An 11,511-nucleotide genomic window follows, 5' to 3' on the forward strand; every position below is an offset into this window, starting at 1 on the left:
AATCCAGGGGTAACTCGTGTAAAAAAAAGAAAAGAAAAGAAAATCAAGACGCCGACGCCGGCATTCTCGTGTATCCACTCGTGCCTGATGCCGCCTACGTAGGCGTCATCCTACCGAAGTAATTATCCTCGCTATGGTCTGTGAATGGTAGCAGTGCCGAGAATCTGTTGTAAGAAGTGCCTGTAGATTGTCATTGATTCATTCTATACTAGCGTGCACACGCACACATTAGCTAATTAACGTCAGATCTTGGTGGTAGCAGCAAACTTCAAAGGGATCCTGTCGACTCTCATCGCCCACTGTCGACTTTCTGTCACCTCACTTGCCACTGTTAGTCCTTTCAACACTGTAACCACTGTAATCGCCCTTGTGGTCCTCACTTAAGGATATGGCAACTCACTTTTAGTCATAATCTGCTGTCCAGGAGAATAAAAGTATAGATTTTTTTTTTCTTATGTTAATTCTTATACAGCGTACTTCCTATGAGGTTCTATCACGGAATCTCCTGAGAGCCCATATGCAAGATCCTACGTGAGTTTTGCAGTGACTTAGTTATTATCTTCAGTCCAAGGATCTTTAACATTATATTTAAGATCCTACCCAAATGACATGATCTTACAATCGTGAACCAACTGCATTTTTTCCTCTATCCTTTCACCAATCAGATTTGTTGTTTCAAGTCTATTCTAGGAATGGATGCTAAGAGGAGGTTATATGAAGGAGTGATTGTGCCAACAGCAATGTACGGGGCAGAAACATGGACCATAAGAGAGGAAGAGAGAAGGAGTTTGAAAATGTTTCAGGTGAAATGTCTGAGAAGTATGATAGGGGTTACTAGGCTAGATAGAGTGAGAAATGAGGAGGTGAGGAAGAGAATAGGGGTGGAAAGGGAGCTGGGAAATAGGGTTGATGAAAGAGTATTAGGATGGTTTGGACACATGGAAAGAATGAGTGAAGAAAGATTAGTAAAAGAAGTGTGGAAGGCGGAGGTGGAAGGAGTGAATATGAGGGGGCGTCCTAGGATGAGATGGATGGATGGGGTGAAAGGGGCTTTACAAAAGAGAGTAATGTCTGTAGAGGAAGGACGGGAGAGGACAGAAGATAGGGATGAATGGAGAAGGGTTATGTATAGATGAGGCTGTGATGCATGAGGGGGAGTGGGTGGGGGAGAGGGGATGAGGAAGTATGTATGAGAAGAAAAAAAATTGACGCAGCCCGAAGGGATTTCTCCCCGTCTTCTTCTTTCTTGCATGAGGGGATGGAGAAGGGGGGTCGCCGAATCTATGAATCAGCCTTGCTGTGGATGTGCTGTGTCTGGCGACACTGCTTCTGACCCAGGGCAGTGGACTGGATGCAGGGATGACCCGTCATCCAGGAGGTGCCAAGATAGGAGGGAGGGAGGAGGGTGGAGGGGAGTGAAATATATGGGAAATGAAATGGGTGGGAGTGATTTCTATGCCTTTTTCTTTTTAGCTACCCCTTGTGTGAGGGGGAAAAAGCCTTTGGTATATATATGTATGTATGTATGTATTATTATTATTATTATTATTATTATTATTATTATTATTATTATTATTATTATTATTATTATAAATTATAAATTATAAATAATAATAATAATAATAATAATAATAATAATAATAATAATAATAATAATAATAATAATAATAATAATAATAATAATAATAATAATAATAATATATACATACATACATATACCAAAGGCTTTTTCCCCCTCACACAAGGGGTAGCCAAAAAGAAAAAGGCATAGAATTTATATACATGTTTATCTTGTCATGCAATATATTTATGCAAATACCTCATTATCTTCACCACAAGTACACAACTGTTTTCTTTTTTGTGCATATATATTACAAGGAATATTTTTCTCAATAAAATGGAAGCTAGTACAAGGTCCTCAGGTTTGGTACTGAAATGTTTTCAATTAAAAAGCAAACTTAGGTGAATATTTCTGAAATTACATTTTCTTAACTTCCACACCAATAGCTTTCCTAAACTACTCTTTACAGGATATTAACTTTTAACAGTCATTATGATTACTCAAAGTTGAAATATTCATATAGAAAATAATTTAGATACAGTAGTACAAAGCTGATAAACCGATTACAATATGCAACATATGGTTAAATCAAATCACAGGCTATTATTTCATATCTACTTATATACATCTTGAAACTAATGCATATACAAGTAATTAAAAAAGCATTATTTCAACCTTCACAAAACTCTGAAAATATGAAATATGACGATGGTGCTTAGTAAGTCCATAATGAACTTTTTAACAACAGTTATCATTCATCCCAATCACTAAATGGTCCCTATTCATGCAAGAGAGCAATATCCAGAACAATAGGAGTCATTCCTTTGCTCATCAGACACACTGAAACCTTGTGCACGCTGGTCCATCTCCCAAAGTCCGGGTGTCTGCACAATCTTCTGTACAAGTTCTTCAAATGCACACTGAACTCCATCTCGTGTCTTTGCTGAAGCTTCAATAAACAGCATAGAATGACGTCTAGCAAATTTAAGACCTTCTTCTCTGGATACTTCCCTTTTTTCCTTATCAATTTTATTTCCTACAAGCATTTTAACTATGTCAGTTTTTGTTGAGTATGTATCCAATTCATTTAGCCACATGTCCAATTTTGTAAATGAGTTTCTATTGCATTGGGTCTTTTAATGTGCGTGGATGTGGTACAGATGAGAGTAAAAGGGAAGAGATAGGTAGTATGTTTGTGAGAAGAAAGATGGATGTGTTGGCTTTGAGTGAAACTAAGTTGAAAGGGAAGGGTGAGTGTAAGTTTGGGAGTGTAAGTGGGAGGTTATCAGGAGTGAAGAGAGGGAGAGGGAGGGAAGGGGTGGCTATTCTAGTAAGTGAGGAGATAGGTAAACAGGTAGTGGAGTGGAAGGAGGTTTCCTCAAGGATAATGTGGATGAAGGTGAAACTGGGAAAGGAGACATGGTTAAATGGTACAGAGTTCGAAGCTGAATTTAATATTGCGGGATTTAAACACTTTCATCAGGATAGAAACCACAAGAAAGGTGGGGGTGTTCTATTGTACGTTAAAAACAATGTTCATGCTTGTGTTTTAGAGAAAGTGAAACAGGATGCATATGACAGTTTGTGGGTTGAGTTAACCCTAACAAATGGACAAAAAATGAATATAGGTGTAATATATAGGCCAAAGACATTATCATTAGCAGACGACAAACTGTTATTTCAAGAACTGTCTAGTTTCTGCAACCGGGATTTATTGATAATGGGTGATTTCAATTTTACTGACATTGATTGGATGACCCTTGAACATGGCCATATAGGTAGTCGCTTGATTGATTTTCTTGGGGACAATTACTTAATTCAGCATGTAAAAGAGCCCACAAGATATGGAAACTTGCTCGATTTATTGATCACTAGCCGCGAAAGCATGGTAACTGATGTAGAAGTTGGTGAATCTGTTGCAAATAGCGATCACAATTTAGTCAGATTCAAACTCCTAAACAATTTTAGAATAGATACTTGTGCTTCTAAAATACCCGATTTCAGTAAAGCTCAGTTCATAGAACTACGTCAGGAGCTTCAGCTTACAGATTGGGAGGCAAAATTAAACGAAAGGCCTGTAGATCAGATGTGGGAAATATTTCAAAATACGCTCACTAAGATGATTCAAACTTACATTCCTTTTAAGGACAGACGTCCCCCAAATCAGGCTCGCCCAAAGTGGCTCGACAAAGAAACTGAAAAAAGTATTGCTAAAAAGAGACAGGCTTATAAGAAATATAAGTGCTCGGGTGCATCTAATGACTATGAAAGTTATGTATCAATACAGAGAGATTTAAAAAAGACAATAAGAAAAAGAAAACGACAATACGAAATGAACATCGCTGATAAATCCAAAGAGAATCCCAAAGAATTCTATAGTTACATTAGAGATAAAAAGGTTGTTAGGAATCACATTGGTCCACTATTATCTGCTGACGGTCAACTTGAATATTCAAATGAAGGAATGTTTAATATCTTAAACAATTATTTTAGCTCGGTATTCGTAAACGAAACACCTCAAAGTGAATTCCAAACTGAAACCTGTGAAAAGTCTGGGGTAAACTTACTCACTACGGTAAATATAACAAAAGAAAAAATTAAAAGGTGTATAGACAAACTCAAAGTTAATAAAACACCAGGGCCTGACGGTTGGCATCCAAGAATCTTAAAGGAAATGAAAAATGAGATTGTTGTTCCATTAGAAATTATTTTCAAGAAATCCATCATATCCGGAGATGTCCCAAGAGAATGGAAGCTAGCTAACGTTACTCCCATATTCAAAAAAGGTGACAAAAAGAAACCAAATAACTATAGGCCTATAAGTTTGACTTCGATCGTAGGAAAAATAATGGAAACTATCATCAGAGATGATATCGAATATCATTTAGAAAGTAACCGTTTGATAAATGATAGCCAGCATGGTTTCAGACGGAAACGTTCTTGCGTGACTAACTTACTCGAATTCTACAACACAGTTATCTCGAATTATGACAAAAGAAACAATATAGATTTAATATATCTAGACTTTGCAAAAGCTTTTGATACCGTCCCACACGAAAGACTACTTACTAAATTAGCTTTGCATGGAATAAGTGGTAGCCTATTAGGTTGGACTAGTAATTGGTTGAAAGGTCGAAAACAGAGAGTTGTTTTAAATGGAAAAACTTCTGGATGGAAAAATGTTGCAGGTGGAGTTCCTCAGGGTTCCGTTCTTGGGCCACTTCTATTCATAGTATATATAAATGATATAGACAATGGACTAAAATCTACTGTTTCCAAATTTGCTGATGATACAAAACTGTGCGGAGTGGCAAATGATCACTCAAACCAATTAGATATTCAAGAAGATTTAGATCAATTACAGCAATGGTCTGAAAAGTGGCTAATGAAATTTAACACAAGTAAATGCAAGGTAATGCACATAGGTAAAAATAACAGTAAGTACGATTACAAGTTATTTGGAAATTCGTTAACAAAAGTGGATAGTGAAAAAGATCTCGGCGTAATTATCAGTAACGACCTCAAATCATCCAAGCAGAGTATTTCAGCCTCTGAGAAAGCAAATAAGATTCTGGGATTGATTGCGCGATCTTTTGATTTCAAAAGTCCATCACTCATTAACAAGCTATATAAATCGTTAGTTCGTCCACATTTGGAATATGCTGTTTCCGTATGGTCACCGAATCTCATTAAAGACATTGACAGACTGGAAAAAGTACAACGGCGAGCCACAAAACTGATTCCAAATATCAAAAATAAATCATACGAAAATCGACTTAAGCACATGAATCTGTTTTCCCTAATAAAGCGTAGACTCAGAGGTGACTTGATACAGGTCTTTAAGATTTTAAAGGGAATTGACAACATCAAAAGTGACAAAATTTTCACATTGAATGAGAATCAGACAAGAAACAATGGTCTCAAACTGTCCGGAAATAGATTCAATTTGGAAGTAGGTAGAAACAACTTTGCCAACCGTGTAGTTAATGAATGGAATAAACTTCCTGCACAGGTAGTGCAATGTAGTTCAGTTCGAAGCTTTAAGAATCATTTAGATAAATACCTAAGTAAGATGCTGTAATGATTATAATTTATCTTATATTATTTGTTTTTGTTTTGTTATCATTTGTCTGTCTGATTTTCATTCATTATTAGTTATATGTCAATTTATAATCATTTACTATTTACCTTTTTGTTTGTTATTCAACTACACTTATGCATTTATTTATGTATTTTATTTGTTATTTTTACATTATTATAGTTTTAATTTATTATTATGATTTTTTTTTTTTTTTTTTTTTTTTTTTTTTTTTTTGCATCCGACCTAGATATGGATCAAAAGGTCTCCTGTCGGCATGCTCCGCCTTTGTAATCCTTTGTAATATGGGCCTGGCAGTGAGAAGAGCGTGGAAGAAAGGGAGGCCTTTTGGATAGATTTAAATGAGTGCATAGAGGGTTTAGGAAGAAATGTCAATGTAATAGTACTGGGAGACCTTAATGCTAGGGTGGGAAATGGTCCAATCGATGGAGTGGTTGGGAAGTGTGGAGTTCCAGGAAAGAATCGTAGTGGAGAGTTGATGGTGGAAATGTGTCTAGAAAGAGAGTTGATGAGAGCAAATACAGTGTTTCGGAAGAAAGTCAAGCATAAGTACACATGGGAGAGGGTGGTGGAGGGAAGGGTGGTAGATAGAGCGCTAATGGATTATGTAGTGGTAAATAGGATTATGATAGGAAGAGTTAAGGATGTACATGTGCTAAGGGGAGAGGGTGGGGGAATATCAGATCATTTTTTGGTGGAAGGTAAGCTGAGAGTGGAGGATAGATGGAGAAAGAGGAAAGGGACAAAAGGTAGGGAGGTTCTTAGAGTGAACTCCTTGAATGAAAAGGAAAAGGAGAAGGAGTACGAAAAGAAGCTGAAGGAGGAGTGGGAGGGAGTAAAGGATGGAGCAGAGATGGGTGTGGAGGAGGAATGGGGATGGTTCAAGGAGGGAGTCTTAAAGTGTGCAAGGATGGTGTGTGGAACAAGAAGGACAGGGGGAAATAGAAGAAAGGGTAGTGAATGGTGGGATGAGGAAACAAAGAAGGTTGTAAAAGAGAAGAAGCGAGCATTCACAGATTGGTTACAAAAGAGGACGGGGGAGTCATATGAGACGTACAAAGAAAAGAAAAGAGAAGTAAAGCAAAAGGTAAAGGAGGCAAAGAGGAGAGCAGATGTGAAATGGGGTAGGAGTATGACAGAAAATTTTGAAAGTAATAAAAAGATGTTTTGGAAAGAAATTAAGAGAGGAACAGGAGGCAAATCAAGTAGGGAAGAAAAGGTAAAAGGTACAGATGGAGAGATGATAATGGAAGAGATGGCAGTAAGGGGAAGATGGGCAGAATATTTTAGGGAGTTGCTAGATGTGAAGGAGGATAGGGAAGGAAAGATAGCTGCAGTGGGAAATGCAAAGAAAATGAGAGTGATGAGTGAGGAGAATGGAGGAGAAATAGGGAAGGATGAGGTGAAGGCAGTTGTAAAGATGATGAAAGCAGGTAAGGCACCTGGTCTGGATGGATGCCATGCAGAATGTCTGAAAAGGGGAGGTTCAGTGATGGTGGACTGGTTGGTGAGGTTATTTAATGTTTGCTGGAGAGAGGGTAGAGTACCGGAGGACTGGAGAAGTGCCTGTATAGTTCCTCTTTACAAGGGAAAAGGGGACAAGTGTGAATGTAGTAGTTTCAGAGGGATTAGCCTGTTAAGTGTAGTAGGGAAGGCTTATGGGAGGATCTTAATTGAGAGGATTAGGAGAGGAACAGAAGGAGTAATTGGTGAGGAACAGTGTGGTTTTAGGACAGGTAGAGGTTGTGTAGATCAGATCTTTGTGGTAAGACAGATATGTGAGAAAGCTATAGGAAAGGGGAAGGATGTTTTTTGGGCTTTTATGGATCTGGAAAAGGCTTATGATAGGGTAGATAGAAAGGCACTGTGGGAGGTTATGCAGATTTATGGGATAGGAGGAAAGCTTTTGGGAGCTGTCAAGAGTTTTTATGAGAGTAGTAGAGCTTGTGTCAGGATTAGAAATGGAGAGAGTGAGTGGTTTGAAGTAAAGGTGGGACTTCGTCAAGGATGCGTTATGTCGCCCTGGCTGTTCAACTTATACATGGATGGGGTGGTGCGAGAGGTGAATGCTAGGGTAGTGGGTCAGGGATTGGAGATGGTTAAAGAAAATGGAGAAAAGTGGGAGGTGAGCCAGCTGTTGTTTGCGGACGACACTGCGCTTGTGGCAGGGTCAGAGGAGGGATTGAGGAAGCTGGTGGCAGAGTTTGGGAGAGTATGTGATAGAAGAAAGCTAAAGATAAATGTGGGTAAAAGTAAGGTGATGAGATGTACAAGGGGTCAAAGTGGCAGTAGACTGGAAGTGAACATTAAGGGAGAGCGACTGGAGGAAGTGGATAGTTTTAGATACTTGGGTGCAAGTGCAGCAGGAAAAGGTGGAGTGAAGGTGGAGGTAGAATGTAGATTGAGAGAAGCGAGTAAATGCCTTGGTTGATTAAAGAGTGTAATGAGGAATAGACATTTGGGAATGGATGCGAAGAGGAGACTGTATGAAGGAGTGATTGTGCCAACAGCACTGTATGGGACAGAAACGTGGAACATAAGAGGGGAAGAGAGAAGGAGTTTGAATGTGTTTGAGATGAGGTGTCTGAGAAGTATGGTGGGGGTTACTAGGCTGGATAGAGTGAGAAATGAGGAGGTGAGGAGAAGAACAGGGGTGAAAAAGGATTTGATGAAAGAATATTAGGATGGTTTGGACACATGGAAAGAACGAGTGAAGAAATACTAGTAAAAGAGGTATGGAAGGCAGATGTGGAAGGAGTGAACATGAGGGGACGTCCTAGGATGAGGTGGATGGATGGGGTGAAGGGGGCTTTGGGGAAGAGGGGAATGTCTGTTGAGGAAGGAAGGGAGAGGACGGAAGACAGAGGTGAGTGGAGAATGGTTGTATATGGATGATGTTGTGGTGCATGAGGAAGAATGGGCGGGGGGTGGGGGGTGGGGTAGTATGTGTGAGTAAATTTTGACGCAGCCCGAAGGGATTTCTCCCCGTCCTCTCCTTATATGCAAGAGGGGACGGAGAGGGGGGGGGGTCGCCGATTAAATGAAGCGGCCTTGCTGTGGATGTGCTGTGTCTTGCGACACTGCTTCTGACCCAGGGCGGTGGGCAGGGTGCAGGGATGACCCGTCATCCAGGAGGTGCTCAGATGAGAGGGAGGGTGGGAGGGGTGTGGAGTGTATTTAGGGATGAAATGGGTGGGAGTGTTTTTATGCCTTTCCCTTTTTGGCTACCTCCCTTGTAAGGGGGAAAAAGCCTTGGTATATGTATGTATCATTATTATTATTATTATTATTATTATTATTATTATTATTATTATTATTATTATTATTATTATTATTATTATTATTATTATTATTATTATTATCATTATTATTATTACTATTATTACTACTACTATTATTACTATTATTATTATTATTAATTAATATTACTATTATTATTATTATTATTATTATTATTATTATTATTATTATTATTATTATTATTATTATTATTATTATTATTATTATTATTATTATTATTATTATTATTATTATTATTACCATTACATTACCCGTTGTTCTTGTTAAATAAGGATTTAGCACTAATGTACATTTTAATTCATTAAATGCATATGCTCAATGGTACGATATGATTTTATTTTCTCACAATAAAATGATAGGATGAATAAAAAATAAGATGAGAAAACAAAAATTCATTCACATGTCTTTAAAAACAGCATTGTTGATACGCATTCTCCCAACTCGTTGTCATATTTGTTCTACAGGATCATAGAAATATGTTTGTAAGCAGGACGGGAGGGTTTCTAATTTATTCCGAGTAGCACCAATTAATCCGTAAACAATTCCGTGGATTCTGTAATTAGAAATTCCTCTTAATATTGTTGCATCATCTGCTTTCATAGAGCACATTGCCATTGCACTGTTGAACCTTCTAATATTGCATCTGAAATATTTCGCCTCTGGGGTGTCAGTAGTGTAGAGATCAGATAGCTCTTGAGGTAACTCAGGTATATTTGTAATTCTAATCACTCCTGATTTACAGCAAATTCCAAAATTGGGATTGTTAAGCATCCCTCCTGTTCGCTTTCCAAGAAACATCAAAGCATTGCACTGTTGAAATCGTACTTCCATAAGGCCACAACTATGACATACAACGTCAACTCAACAGCAACCTGTAGAAGTCCATCTATGTCACGCTGCCGAGCCATATTGAAAGTCCGTCGTTGATTCATTTTATGTACTCTTCTGTGCTGTGCTGCATCCTGTCGTTGCATCCTCTCACATTGTTCTTGAGACAGTTGTTCCTTAGCACAACGATGTCGAATTGCATCTTCTATCAATATCTGTCCTCGACGCTCCTGTAAATGCGCAAGGCGAAGCTCACGACGCCTTTCGGTGTTTCTCCTACGTTGTTCTTTCCTCTGCTCTTCGGTTTGCCTGGCTTGTCTCAACTGTTGAGACATTTACCCTTTGCATTTACCCTTTGGGCGAGCTCGCTTCTCTCGCAGCCAATCAGTCGTCTCCGTTGCCGTGACGTCATCACTCTCGCTTCGCATGGCAACGGAGACGAGTGATTTCGTTCCACAACGCCTGACGCTAACCTGACGACAATATATCGACCCTACATCAGTAGTTCTCATTTTCTATGTTCTCATTATAATTGGTGATGTTTATGAAAACCGTTTTACATTCTTTACCAAAAACAAATAATTCGCTTGAAGGATGGGATACATCATTTCCACATCCATATATAACCATTTTATATTCATGCCTATCTTTTGTCCTTGCCCTTCCTGCCTAGATACCTAATGTCCCTTTTACCCTGTCTATCTACCTCATTCTTAGTATTCACTTGAAATATCCTCTAATCATTTCTGCATTCCATACTCTTTTTTATAATCTTTCTTGTTTCATTATTTCCATACACCCATACCATCTCAGCATTCTTTGATCAACCTTACCAACTAGCTCTCTTTCCATAATTTCTATACATTTCCTCTCAAACATGTATAGGTTTTTGGCTTACTTGAAGTTCAGTCTCAGCTCCATAGAGTGTCATAGACATAATCATTCCCTTGTAGTATTCTCTTTGCATTCATTCCCTGACACCTATTCTCATGATGCTTTTCATCCCCCACCAGACATTTACTTGCTTCCTTTGATCTATAATTCACTTCCACCTACATTCATCCATTCCCCGATATATATGACCCAAGATTTTTAGGTCTCCACTTCCTTCAACCTCTCGCCCTATAAATCTACATGCAACTAACCACCACCATCACCCCTTGTATATTTCATTTTAATTTTCCCCACATTTACTTTCAGCTTCGTCTCACATACCCTCTCAAACACCTACACTAACTGCTTCAGTTTATCTTCTGTCTCAGCTACAAGTGTATTGCCATCCACAAACAACAACTGGCTCACCCTAACTTCCTTTACTCTATCTCCAAACCCTTGCCTAACATCCTCATGTTTACATCCTTCACCACCTACAGCTATTTACATTTTGAACAACCATAGTTGTCACAGAACCACCTTCATCTCAAACCATTCACTATCTACATTCTCACCCTCACACAAGCCCTAGTACCCACGTAAAAGGAAAAATATATATATCACCCTCAACAAATTTCCCCCTATTTCATACATCCACAACACATCCCATAAGGCCCTTCTTTAAACTCAGTCACACATCTTCTCTAGATCCCCATTAACCACAATAAGTTGATTAATAAATAAAGATAAATCAACAAATAAACTCACATACGAACGGACTGCTGCAGAAGACTTAAGTGGCTTTTCACTATGCGGATGAATAGATGATGAAAAAAGTCATCGGAATCTT

General features: G+C 38.5%; 1 pseudogene; it reads right to left on the bottom strand.

Moving 5' to 3' along the window:
- Nucleotides 1-2,343: 2,343 nt before the first annotated feature.
- On the bottom strand, nt 2,344-2,658 carry LOC143019320 (ras-related protein Rab-18-B pseudogene; annotated as a pseudogene).
- Between the last annotated feature and the right edge of the window lie 8,853 nt (nt 2,659-11,511).

The sequence above is a fragment of the Oratosquilla oratoria genome, chromosome 3, assembly GCF_046742065.1.
Source record: "Oratosquilla oratoria isolate Oo_2021 chromosome 3, ASM4674206v1, whole genome shotgun sequence".
NCBI classification, from domain to species: Eukaryota; Metazoa; Arthropoda; class Malacostraca; order Stomatopoda; family Squillidae; genus Oratosquilla; species Oratosquilla oratoria.